Here is a 13,648-nt window from a genome sequence, read left to right as displayed (position 1 = left end):
ATAGTTGTTAACACCTGACCGCTGTGTATGCATTATGTCAGCACCATCACGTAACAGCGACATAGCGTACAGTTAGCACATGGCATGATAGGATGGTGTGTGACACAACTGTGAGCCACCCCTTGCACACATACATCTAGACAGGTGGCTCACCATGTTACATACACACATCCCTCCATACGTGCTGTTTGTATGTCACCGTATACAGATGTCAATGATGGGTCTGCATTGTGTCTGCATGTCATAGGTAGGTGCAATTATGTTACGGACATCGGCCACTGCACATGCATGTTTGCTGCATGCACAGTATAGATGTCACATGTGTCTCCTGTTGCTATGTTTGTATGCATTGCTATTGTTGGACATGTGTGTTGACATACATGACACATGGACTGCGGTATGATATCATGGGTGTCACAGGTGACCAGTACAGGGGTATGTGTCCCGGTCAACACTGCTACCCCCTGTAATGTGAGCATTCAACAGACATGGGCCCACCTTCAATTTGCATGTGTAGCATTGATTGGGCCAGTGTTATGCACGAGGTACGTAAAAGGCCATGTATGTATGTGTTGTGTGTGCAGTCCATGCACACATCCACACAATCACGTGTACGATGGACCCAGACATGTGTTCATTGGTGTACAGCAACAGTCAGGTGTCACAGCTGTGTAAGGGTCATGGTATGTCATAAGCCGACCTGTTCATGTATACTGGCATCGTTGCAATGCATAACACCTGTTGGATCCCTGTTGGTATGTGTGTACTCTGCACAGCTAGTGTACACCACTGTACAGCCCAGTGGTCATGTGCAACATGGTGTTGTGGGACCGTAAGGCTGTGTAGTGCTTCACCAACGACATGGTGCTGACTTGACAGCTACAGTGTACACCGCAGTGTGTACATGTGTGACCTGCACCTGTGACAGCTGTGATGGCAGCTGTGTGTGTACAGGTCACTGCATGTGTGATCGCCCTGTGCATGAGGGCAGTTATACCTTACTGTGCCCTTCTGTGTGTACACTCCATCTGCATGCAAGATTGCCCTTTGCAACTGCTAAGTGTGTGAGCATGCCCAGTACACCATTGTGTAGATGGACACACAGTACATTCCACACTGCGCCCCTCCATGATTAGACTCCATGTGCATGCAAGATGGCCCTTTGCAACAGCTAAGGGTGTGAGCATGCCCAGTACGGCATTGTGTAGATGGACACACAATACATTCCACACTGCGCGCCTCCGTGATTAGACTCCGTGTGCATGCAAGATGGCCCTTTGCAACAGCTAAGTGTGTGAGCATGCCCAGTACGCTGTTGTGTAGATGGACACATAATACATTCCACACTGCACCCCTCCATGATTAGACTCCGTGTGCATGCAAGATGGCCCTTTGCAACAGCTAAGTGTGTGAGCATGCCCAGTATGCCATTGTGGAGATGGACACACAGTACATTCCATACTGCGCCCCTCCGTGATTAGACTCCGTGTGCATGCAAGATGGCCCTTTGCAACAGCTATGTGTGTGAGCATGCCCAGTACGCCATTGTGTAGATGGACACAGTACATTCCAAACAGACGTGTGATACTAAGTGTGTGGGCATGGCCATTGACATCCTGCATAGCCATGGTGGTCATCCAGGCACCAGATGTCCAATTTCAATGTCACGATGGATGCCTACATTGAACACACTTGCTGCTCTCTCGAAGGTTGTACTGTCAGTGGTGCATCCCATATCTATTCAGTGTTTGTTGTGCTTTGTAGATATTTAGTTGGCCCGTTGACAGCACTGGCATGTTTGTGTACGTCTACCTTGGGACGGAAATATGCTTTCAGACTGCTCACTCTCTAAACATTCCCTATCGGCATCTTTGCCTTTGCGGATGATGTCACCCACCTAGAAGTATGCCTCTGAGAGTGCTGTGTTCAGTAATCTCGGTAGCGCGTTCTGTAAATGTGTAATGCTGTAGTGTGTTAGAGTAGGTAGGTGTGTGTTCAACTCCCGGCCCTTCCAAGTGTGTGTGTGTGCGTGTGTGCGTGTGTTTACAGCTGCTAAACATTCCCTATCGGCATCCTTGCCTTTGCGGATGATGTCACCCACCTAGAAGTATGCCTCTGAGAGTGCTGTGTTCAGTAATCTCGGTAGCGCGTTCTGTAAATGCGTAATGCTGTAGTGTGTTAGAGTAGGTAGGTGTGTGTTCAACTCCCGGCCCTTCCAAGTGTGTGTGTGTGCGTGTGTTTACAGCTGCCTGTGGACACAGTAATGCTTTTAGATGCCTTACAACACATACAACACATACATTCCCTATTGGCGTCTTTGCCTTTGCGGATGATGTCACCCACCTAGACGTATGCCTCTGAGAGTGCTGTGTTCAGTAATCTCTGTAGCGCGTTCTGTAAATGTGTAATGCTGTAGTGTGCTAGAGTAGGTAGGTGTGTGTCAACTCCCAGCCCTTCCAAGTGTGTGTGTGCGTGTGTTTACAGCTGCCTGTGGACGCAGTAATGCTTTTAGATGCCTCACAACACATACATTCCCTATCGGCATCTTTGCCTTTGTGGATGATGTCACCCACATAGAAGTATGCCTCTGAGAATGCTGTGCTCAGTAATCTTGGTAGCGCGTTCTGTAAATGCGTAATGCTGTAGTGTGTTAGAGTAGGTAGGTGTGTGTTCAACTCCCGGCACTTCTAAGTGTGCATGCGTTTCGAGCTGCCTGGGGACACAGTAATGCTTTTAGATGCCTCACAACACATACATTCCCTATCGGCGTCTTTCCCTTTGTGGATGATGTCACCCACCTAGAAGTATGCCTCTGAGAGTGCTATGTTCAGTAATCTCGGTAGCGCGTTCTATAAATGCGTAATGCTGTAGTGTGTTAGAGTAGGTAGGTGTGTGTTCAACTCCCGGCCCTTCTAAGTGTGTGTGTGTGTGCGTGTGTTTACAGCTGTCTGTGGACACAGTAATGCTTTTAGATGCCTCACAACACATACAACACATACATTCCCTATCGGCGTCTTTGCCTTTGCAGATGATGTCACCCACCTAGAAGTATGCCTCTGAGAGTGCTGTGTTCAGTAATCTCGGTAGCGCGTTCTGTAAATGCGTAATGCTGTAGTGTGTTAGAGTAGGTAGGTGTGTGTTCAACTCCCGGCCCTTTCAAGTGTGTGTGTGTGTGTGCGTGTGTGCGTGTGTGTGTGTGTGTGTGTGCGTGTGTTTACAGCTGCCTGTGGACACAGTAATGCTTTTAGATGCCTCACAACACATACATTCCCTATCGGCATCTTTGCCTTTGCGGATAATGTTACCCACCTAGAAGTATGCCTCTGAGAGTGCTGTGTTCAGTAATCTCGGTAGTGCATTCTGTAAATGCGTAATGCTGTAGTGTGTTAGAGTAGGTAGGTGTGTGTTCAACTCCCGGCCCTTCCAAGTGTGTGCATGTGTTTACAGCTGCCTGTGGACACTGTAATGCTTTTAGATGCCTCACAACACATACATTCCCTATTGGTGTCTTTGTCTTTGCGGATGATGTCACCCACCTAGAAGTATGCCTCTGAGAGTGCTGTGTTCAGTAATCTCGGTAGCGCGTTCTGTAAATGCGTAATGCTGTAGTGTGTTAGAGTAAGTAGGTGTGTGTTCAACTCCCGGCCCTTCCAAGTGTGTGCATGTGTTTCCAGCTGCCTGGGGACACAGTAATGCTTTTAGATGCCTCACAGCACATACATTCCCTATCGGCATCTTTGCCTTTGCGGATGATGTCACCCACCTAGAAGTATGCCTCTGGGAGTGCTGTGTTCAGTCGTCTCCCTAGCGCGTTCTGTAAATGTGTCATGCTGTAGTATGATAAGGCAGTTAGGTGTAGGTTCGATTCCCAGGCCTGCCAGATGTGTGTGTGTGTGTGTGTGTGTGTGTATGTGTGCATGCTCTGGTCTGCCTGGGGACTCAGGATATACTTTTAGATGCTTTGCAATACAGACGTATCCTGCTGCCGTCTTTGTCTTTGCAGATGTTGACACGCACCTAGTAGAATGCCTGTGTGTCTACTGTGTTTAGTAGTCTCGGTAGCGTGTTCTGTAAATGCGTCATGCTTGTAGTGTGATAGGGTAGTCTTGTGTAGGTTGAATTACCAGCCCTGCCACATGTGTATGTCTGTCTCTCTCTCTCTCTCTCTATATATATATATATATATATTTTCTGCCCATAACCCTGCTCTTGCATGGGCAGCTGACTGTTTTATGTATCGCATATTTGCATAGCTTTCACATACCAATGGGGTATGTTGCAACTCCCAACATTGTCCATGCAACGTCCGTGTTACGGTTGGTGTTACACGCCCTTACAGGCATTTGCTGTATATCTTGGCAGACATCTATCCTTGTTGTACTCTCACTGTACTCGTACACGCCAGAGGCTTCATGTATCATGGCCTAGTTTTGATGTGTGTATGTCTATTTGTGCTGTGTGCATGGCTGTGGGTATGTCCCAGTATCATCATTTGTAAAGGTGACAGCCCTAAAGGTTCTTCATGTAGACTGCTGTGTCATTTGCAATGTCAGCACATACCTGCGAACAGTACTGCACGTCCTACTGCAGTGCATGCCATACCTTCTGCGTTATCTTGCAGTCGATATTGCTGTTTCCTCACACATGTATCTGTTTCTGTTCATACCACTCCACCTCCTAGAGCAAGTTGCTGGACAAGGCCTTATCTGATAGCGGGACACATAGGGGCAGTATTGACATGTTGCTCTTACAAACGTAAATAGTTGGCACAATAACAGGTTTTGCATTAGTATGGCTTTTCTGTCAGATTTGGTGTCTTACGCACATGTTTGTCATCATTTCATGTCTTCAGTTATCATGGAAGTGCCAGAATGTTACTGTTACATGGAACACACCCAACATATGAGGCAGAACTCTGCACATTCATCGTAAATCTGTACAGTTGCGGAGTACGTGTCTGTAACAAACTATCAACTTTCTGACACCAATACACACACTGTTTGGCGGCATCACAGGCCACATGCCATTACATTTATATTGCAGGACACACCAACCCAGACAGTTGTATTCCTCACACAGGCCAACAGCTGCTTATCCACACTGATTGGTCTATCATGTGCCATATGTGTGCGCCGGTATTTGCGCTTTCCCTCAGTGGCAGAGCTCACGTACGTGTCTGGGGGACTGGACATTGTTATGGTGACAGTGCATGACACCCTGAGGGACACATTACGTTTGTGTTTATTAACCTTCCACATTGACATTCACAGGGCATACGTTGTCATTCACATTTGTCGGTGTACATGCGTGTGACTTGTACATGTTATCTCATTTGTCCTGATGTCTTTCTTCTCACCTGTCCACCTAGTATCACAGGTTCTGTACATGTATTCTGGACAGGTTACCTTCATACCCCGAACCTGTACACATTATGGGTAAACACCCTGACGTTTAACCTTGTTACATTTGTCATAGTGATGTGCCTTTCTGGTACATTGCTGGCAAGGCATTATGGACTGTGCAGTAGATAATAGTGACTGACATTTCCATTACATGATTAGTAACACTCATAACATCTGTATTCATGGGTATGCCAGTATTCTCACCATGTTCTGACTTTGTCTGGGGTATATCTAATATAGTCCCTATTTGTATTTCATGTACTATGCCTTAGTGCAGCTGTGTTATTCTGACAGTCTGCCAGGTATGGGTACCATCTTGGTCGTACGCATGTCCATCCATGATTATCGCCTACATGACACTGATATAGGGCCCTACATATTGCCAAAATGGTTTCCGCAATATCCAGTGGATGGTTTTCCCTATTATTGGGGATATAGGCGTGTGCTATACCCACATCACTCCCGTGGGGCAGGCCTACGAAATCCCTGCCAAACAAAACCTAGCCCATATCTGCATACCCATGATTCCCATACCTGACAACCCTCTACAGTACCCATTACACATTTTTAATGTGTGCGTTACTGAAGTGTGGAGACACTTATATGCACTCCCCACTCTCCGGATATCAGTTAAACGCATCCATACATTCTATCGACACATGTGTCATCACCCTTGCACCTGATACTGTTGCATGTACAGCTATTTCGTATTTGCTGTGGTCACTTCTTTTGCGTCAATGTCGGTTGACACTACGTATTCCAATTTCTGGAGTCCTGCAATGGACACCTATCTGCATGTTTAAAGTGTAGAACTTGCTGGACTGTCACTTTCTGGCCAATGTTTTTGAATGCTGCGGTTTATTCACCTTTCCTGCATATCTGTTTGTCTACCCATATTAGATGTAACATCACCTATTTATGTACATATGTCATATCTACGGGACATAAGTCTATATACATGTACAATCCTCATTTCATAACTTGCTTTGGTTTACGTCCATACCATACCTTTCCACTATACAGATTGTCGCTGAGTGTACAGCTGCTTGCCCCTTTATCTTCGCTGTGCTTTACATAAACCTGTGTCTATCTGGCAATGTAGTGGCATTTCATCTGAGACTTACGGTGGGGATTTCTGGCAAGCAGTTCAGGTTACGACTGCATACCCTTCAGAGAATCCATGCTACTGACACACCCATTATTCTATCCACTTTCTATGTTTGTTCTGGCACATATCTGGGATTTGTCCCTATATGTACCAGTAGTTTGCATGGCTTCGTCCGGTTTCATACTTTATGAGGTTAACGGGTTTGAGCCATGTATAACTAACATGGGGGAAACAGCATTCATTTACTGTGCTGTGGCGGATCACACACGCACAGGCGCACTTGCATTTCCTTATTGTAGGTTACGCGTGGGCGCGCATACATATCCTTATTGTGGGTTACATACGTTTACTAAGTCTTTGTGCTTACGTGGGCTTTATTACTTGTGACAGTACCAGTACTTATCTGTAATCCCATTAACGGACGTTTGCGAAACACATGTTCACCTTTACATATTTAACTGTCTGTACAGCACAGACGCCATTCATTACACTTTCACATTGTATGTGCTGTAGTCATTGTTCAACCAGGACTGCATTCACGTTGGCCGGTTGCTGTAACCAGTATATGTTTGGTGTTCTGACTCATTTATATGCATACCCATAGTATATAGCTACATTAACATATGCCTCTCCGCTTCACTTACCTCACAGGCATCCATTCTCCTGCTGGGAAGAATGCGATACTACATGTTACACATTCCCTATTCCCTACTGCTCTGGACCCATGCTGCATATTTCATCACTGCAGGGATATTCAGAACCCAAAGGCTTATATTCCTGACACATACAGGTCTTTAATTGTCAGGGTGTTCATGTGGTGATCTGGGTTTAGGCTTGTCCGACTGGTGAACGGAACTGCCCTGACCGTGTTCAAATGTCAGATAAAGCACATGGACAGGGATTGTACATTTTGTACATTTAATCTGTTTACAGACACGGGTGTTTGGGCACCTGTCCGCAGCTTATGATGTTGGCAATACATAATATGGGTGGGGGTGGTTACGATACATAATCCACGGTGAGTGGTGTTCCCATTCACATTTGACTATTTCCTGTATTCATTCTTACGGGGGTTATTATTTTGCACATGACGTAACTATTAATTAACTATGAGTATGCAGTAGTACAGTCAACATATGTGACGGTTTGTTACAGTATATTTGTACGGACCTCTGTAATACTGGGGACTACCCCACATCCTTCACAACAATTCCGGCTTATGTACATACAATTATTCAGTGAACGTTCAAAGCTTGTGGGAGCAGTAATTACATCCGTCCCTATTTGTCCTCCCATCCTTTTGGGCTTTGTCCAGGTTTTGTTGCTGTAATAGGTTGAGAGGTGGTGTTGGTATGTGATTGAGTTCAATATATACTGTCGATAATTCGGTGGGGTGTAGGGTTACCACTTGTTCCTCTTTGCGAGGGGAGGTCCCACTTTGGACAGTTGTGTCCTGCAACGACACCTAAGACATGGCAAATGTCCTGTGATTTTAAGACAATAATATATTTCTTATTTTCTGTACTAGTTGCATGATACAGGTATTCTGTATCTAGTACACATAACTATTATTTGGAATAGCATAAGCTATTCAAATGCTATGGCATGAGCTTTTATCTTGGCATACACATGTATTTCTGTCCTTTGCACTGGCCGGGGGTGTGTTTTATCCTGCAAATTCTCACATTTCTACAAGGGATGTCCCACCTTGGCCATCTGAACAGGTGGCAACCCTAGTGGGGTGACCTGCATGGTGGACAGCTGTTCCATCCTGCATAGTATGAATTGCATGTCTGTGTAGAAACTGAACAGTACCGTGACTACACATACATGCTTTTTCCAGATGTGTACAGTAATGGACACCGTGGCGTGTACACAACTCTGAGGTTTCAACAGGTTACTTATCCCACGTGGGATGTACACACATTTTGCCGTAACATTAACTTGCAGGCATTTGGATTTATGTACCTGTGATGGGATGTTTACATTCGTTGGATACATATTTGCAATCTGGACACTGCCTAGGACGATACTTCCTACTACATATGGGGAATACTCGCTATGTGCAGGTGTACGGATGTGCAAGGCTGGTAGCTGGATTTGGTGGACATTCGGACATGGGTGCAGGTTATGTGCTATACTGGGGTTGTTGCGCATTACATTTGCATGCATGGGTTCTACTTTTGGATATCCCGGTTCCGCATATAGCATCCTATGTGTATGTGACGGGTACGTTCCTGTTCATTTGTGTAGCACATTTTAATATACATATGATTGTGTGTGTTTGGTATACAATTTGGACTGTCAGGTTTCTTTACGGTTGTTATATAGCCACAACTGCCCTGCTGTGTACTATCACTACCACTGTGGAACTGCTGGTGACCATACCCATGGGGCTAGACGTGTGTATTGGCGGCACGCTGACATGATGCACTTCACTTCCACTGGGTATAACTTCTGACAGTGCAGTAAATTATGGACACACGATTTTAAATATCATTTGTTCCATGGACGGAATATTATCTTATGTTGCGTACATTTCTGTTTGGTTCTCCATTTTGTGTGGCCGGGAACTGTCTTGCATGCTTTGCATACGTTTCATTATCCACGGACACTGATAGGTGCAATTACTATTGCAGGCAGGCTATAATATTCAGCAGTTTAGGTTGCTCATCGCCAGCCGACATTGACACGCCTCCGGTCGCAGCTTAGTCACGCCCCATGCACTCGCGCACGTGTCCTATGCACGTGGATGTGGTAGCGGCGCACCTTCATTAATATGCATATGGTGCTACTACACCATTTATACGCTGCACGGCCGGCGCAGGCCTTACACCGGCCTTGTGCCAAGCTTCATGAATCCGGGGGTTAATATTGCTATGCTCCTTAAGACCTGGTGGCCGATCTGTTTCCATCAACTTGTTCCACCCATTACTAAAAGAAAATTCATGAATATGTTCGAGAACAAAAATGTGAAATTTTCTAAAACTATCACAAACTATACTGTGTTTTCTAAGTACATTTAATGGACTTTTATCTTTATTGGCTTTCACATGTTCTCAAACTTTGACTTTGAGAGATCTGGTACTCTTGTCAACATAAAAACTGTGGCAGGTGCTGCAAAGACGAACATAAACTATGTTTTTACTGACACAGTTGTAGTGACCTTTGCTTGTAACTTTGTCTAAATGGGAGAAATGTATTGTGTTACTATTACTCATAAACCTACATTGTTTACGAAAACCACATCCAAAAGTGCCCATTTTTTGGTAAACTAAACTTAGTATTGTTATAGGGATGAAATTCCAACAGCATTTCAATTAGACTTCTTTTAAACAAATTGTGACTTGTCCCCTATAAGTTTAACCAGATCAACTTCTTTGTAATAAATTGTGGCTTGTCGCCTATAACTTTAACCAAATCAGGGTTTCCCATAATGATTTTCCAATCAGAAGTAACTATGCTTCTAATCATAATACTATCTTCGGAAATCATAACTGGTAAAGCAAGCATTTTATCATCTGCTAAACAGTGATGTTGATTTCTGTCCTCGTAACCATAATTATCATTCTGACTACAAGTAACTTTCTGAGCACTAAATCCACCCTTTAATATTGGACAGAACTTGTCACACCAATGTTTTTTAGCTTCATCAGCTATACTCCTCAAATTCACTACCAGGTAACTTCTTTCAACAAATAAGTCAGTGACTTTATTTCATCATCAAAAGTTACATCTTCACTAATGATACGACTTGCCCTGATTAATTGGCATCTAAAAATATTTAGTTTCATAAACTTTGGATGGGCACTATTGAAGTGTAAATGATTATTTCTAAAAGTGTTTTTACTATATATTGCACTATGAAAACACTTGTTCATGCTGTCTATGTGAATAGAAAGATGTTAAAAATGTATTTGTTCCCCTACATTCCCAATGGTAAACTTTAACCATGGCAAATTAGTATTAATGTCTTGAACAAAGGTATGAAAGTAACTAACTTCACCACTCCAAACAAAAAACAAATCATCAGTAAATCTCTTGTATAAATAAACATGTTGAAACAAAGAATGAGTCTTTAAATATATGCATTCCCACCAACACACTACTATGTTAGCAAATGACGGTGCTACATGAACACCCATAGCTACTCCCACTTTCTGTTTGTAAATGCCATTACCAAATATGAAAAAAAATCTTGTCTAATACAATTTCATTAGCTTTTCACATAAATTAACAATAACGTTGTCTAATTTAATAACTTGAGAAAGATAAGATTTCATAAATTCAACTTAATCACCTAGTTCTCTGGCAGTGTATAAAGAAACAACGTCTGCTGTACATAATAATCTCTCTTTGCCTTGAATTGATATTTTCTTAACTGATCTAACAAAGACCATGAGTCTTTAATAAAAAACTCATGTTGCTATACTATAGGATTTAACATTTTATCCAAACAATAGGAAATGGTCATAGTCTTGTGCCTGGGACTAGACACAATAGGTCTAAACGGTGGACGGGTCTGATTTTTGTGAATTCAGGCTTGTCCACAGTCAAAAATTCATATAATCCATAATCAATATATTTTGCTTAAACAAACAAAGCAATTCACAATCAATTTCATTAAAACTCTTAGTAACAAAATTGTTATTTACTTTTTCATAAAAGTCTATATCTGACAACAAACATTTAATTTCAGACCTATAGTTTTTTTTCTTCCATATCTACTAGGCCACATCCCTTGTCCACTTTCATGTACCTTAAATGTTTATAAGACCTTAAAAATATGATAGCTTCAGCTTGAGATGTGCTTAAATTATATGTCTGGACTACAGATTTACTCCTACATAACCTGTCAAAATCATCTTCACATGACTTAGCAAATGCATTAAGAGTCATATTTAAGTTAGGATATAATGTACAAGGTTTACTTACAGGTTTTTCTGGTTTAATCCCCTTAACTTGATGAAAAGTATATTTTAAATTTAATATATATATTTTAAATTTAATTTTCTAATGTATAATTTAAAGTCAAGAATAAGGTCTATATATCTCACTCTGTCCAAAGGCATAAATGTAAAGCCTTTAGAAAAAAAAAACTTCTATTTCTTCTTTAGAAAAAAACTGTTTGGACAAATTAAAATGGGGCAGTCATCACTGTTCAGTGTCCTTTCCTTTTGTATCTCCCTTTCCATTTGTTTGCACTGTTTGTTGCCTTTTTTGGGCAGTCTTCCAATATAGTATACCTTGACCTTGCCAAGGAATTTGATACTATACCTCATGCCAACATAATAAACAAACTAAATACACTCCAAATTGTAGTTTGATGGATTACATATTGGTTAAAGAACAGAACACACACACAGCGAGGGTGGCGGATGTTTCTACAGAGAGCAAGAAGGTGACCAGTGTAGTTCCCTTGGGATCTATCCTGAGACCTCTGACATTCGGAATCTACTACTCTGATAAACAAATCACAAATAAGGATCTCTGGTTAACCACACATGATTGTAAATTGGATGTCATCCTCAAAACACCTCCAACTAACAGGCACTCCAACATGGGCTTACATTTGTTAATAACTGTTTTCCCTACAACAGGCTGAAATTAAGTACCAAAAATTACAATATTGTTCTGTTTGGTAAACAATCCCTCCCTCCAGCTTATAGTATAAATAACACCTGACTTCAAAATGAGAATATAGTAAGAGATCTTGGAAAATGTGTGTGATTAGTATTCTCTCATTTGGCCATCATATTGTAGTAGTGGTTAATTATTTTACCTTACACTACTGATTGCAGAAGGTGTATCCTCAAGATTAAAAGAAGTACTTATTCCACACTGATTAGGCCAAGCACAGAGTACTATTTATTTAATACTATAGAATCCCTTTGGGATGTATCTTACAAGACACATCAAACAACTGGAAAGACCGCAGAGGTTCCAAACTAAAAACATCAAGGGCTTAAAAAAACTGAGCTACCAGGAGAAACTGGAAGCTCTATCCTTGTATTCAGTATCCTCTAGGCTCCTTAGGGGTGATATGTGACTTGCTTAACAGGCCATAAAGGATCCAGTAGTGCAAAGCCTCTTATACCTTCATAAATCAGTCAAACAAATGTTAAGACCAGAGACCTAAACCTACTTAAACAAATCAGATGTCTACTTTTTTCTACTTCAATATGTCTCTTCCACAGACTGCCAAATGATTAAAAGCACGAAGAACAGACTCATTTTGAAGAAATAATAATTTAAAGTATAGATCTACCTTATTCTTTCCTACTGACTAAGCTCCTAGAAAGAAATGTTTTTCATCAAATGCTGATACATTTAAAATTTGTGGGAAATCTGAATAATAATTAATGCAAAACTGATGCAGCATTGATGGTACTGGCACACAAATGATGTCAGGCTTTAGAAAAAGGACATGTATCATTACATATACATAGATATGACTTTTGCCTTTAATACCATGCAGTATTCTATAATACTGGAGTCCTTAATCATTTCTTGCAGTGGCTTGGTCATTCAGTCAGTAAGTTATTTAGGCAACACATTTTATTTCACTATGGTTTATACCTTGCAATATTATTTTATGATATACAGCCAAGTCATAAACAAAACCCAACAGAAGGGCAAATCAAGATTCTCTTCTTATGCTCTTCTCCCTTGTAGTTTATTAGTTGTCCAGGATCATCAGGCTTACAAAAAGTGTTATGTATGCTGATGTCACTCTTATAGCATCTACCCCCCAAATTTATAAAACCATCACCAGATCTGGGGTGCAAAACTCATCTGCTTAGATCAAACTTAGTAGCCTCAGTTTGGTCTATAAAAGAGAAGATTTTGATAATGATTTATAATATTTCATTCTCAGATTTCTGGGACCACACTGAGTATTTTTATCAAAAAGTGAAAGATTATTAATGTGTGGAGTTCTGGAAACAGTTTTAAATTCATAGTTCATATTATCTGTGTTATGAAAGATTTTAGGTTGTCTCTAGGATGTTGTTGTTTGTCTTTTCCTGGTTAGGGGTCACCACAGCAGAACTACAGTCTGCTAATGATTGGCAATCGATTTTTATGGTGCTGAGTTGCCAGCCCGATGCTCAACCTTCAATGAAGGCACACCCATTCA

This window comes from Protopterus annectens, chromosome 5.part0, assembly GCF_019279795.1.
Source record: "Protopterus annectens isolate FY-2018-M chromosome 5.part0, PAN1.0, whole genome shotgun sequence".
Lineage (NCBI taxonomy): Eukaryota > Metazoa > Chordata > Ceratodontiformes > Protopteridae > Protopterus > Protopterus annectens.
The sequence above is the reverse complement of the archived record's forward strand: the minus strand, read 5'-3'. Positions refer to the sequence as shown.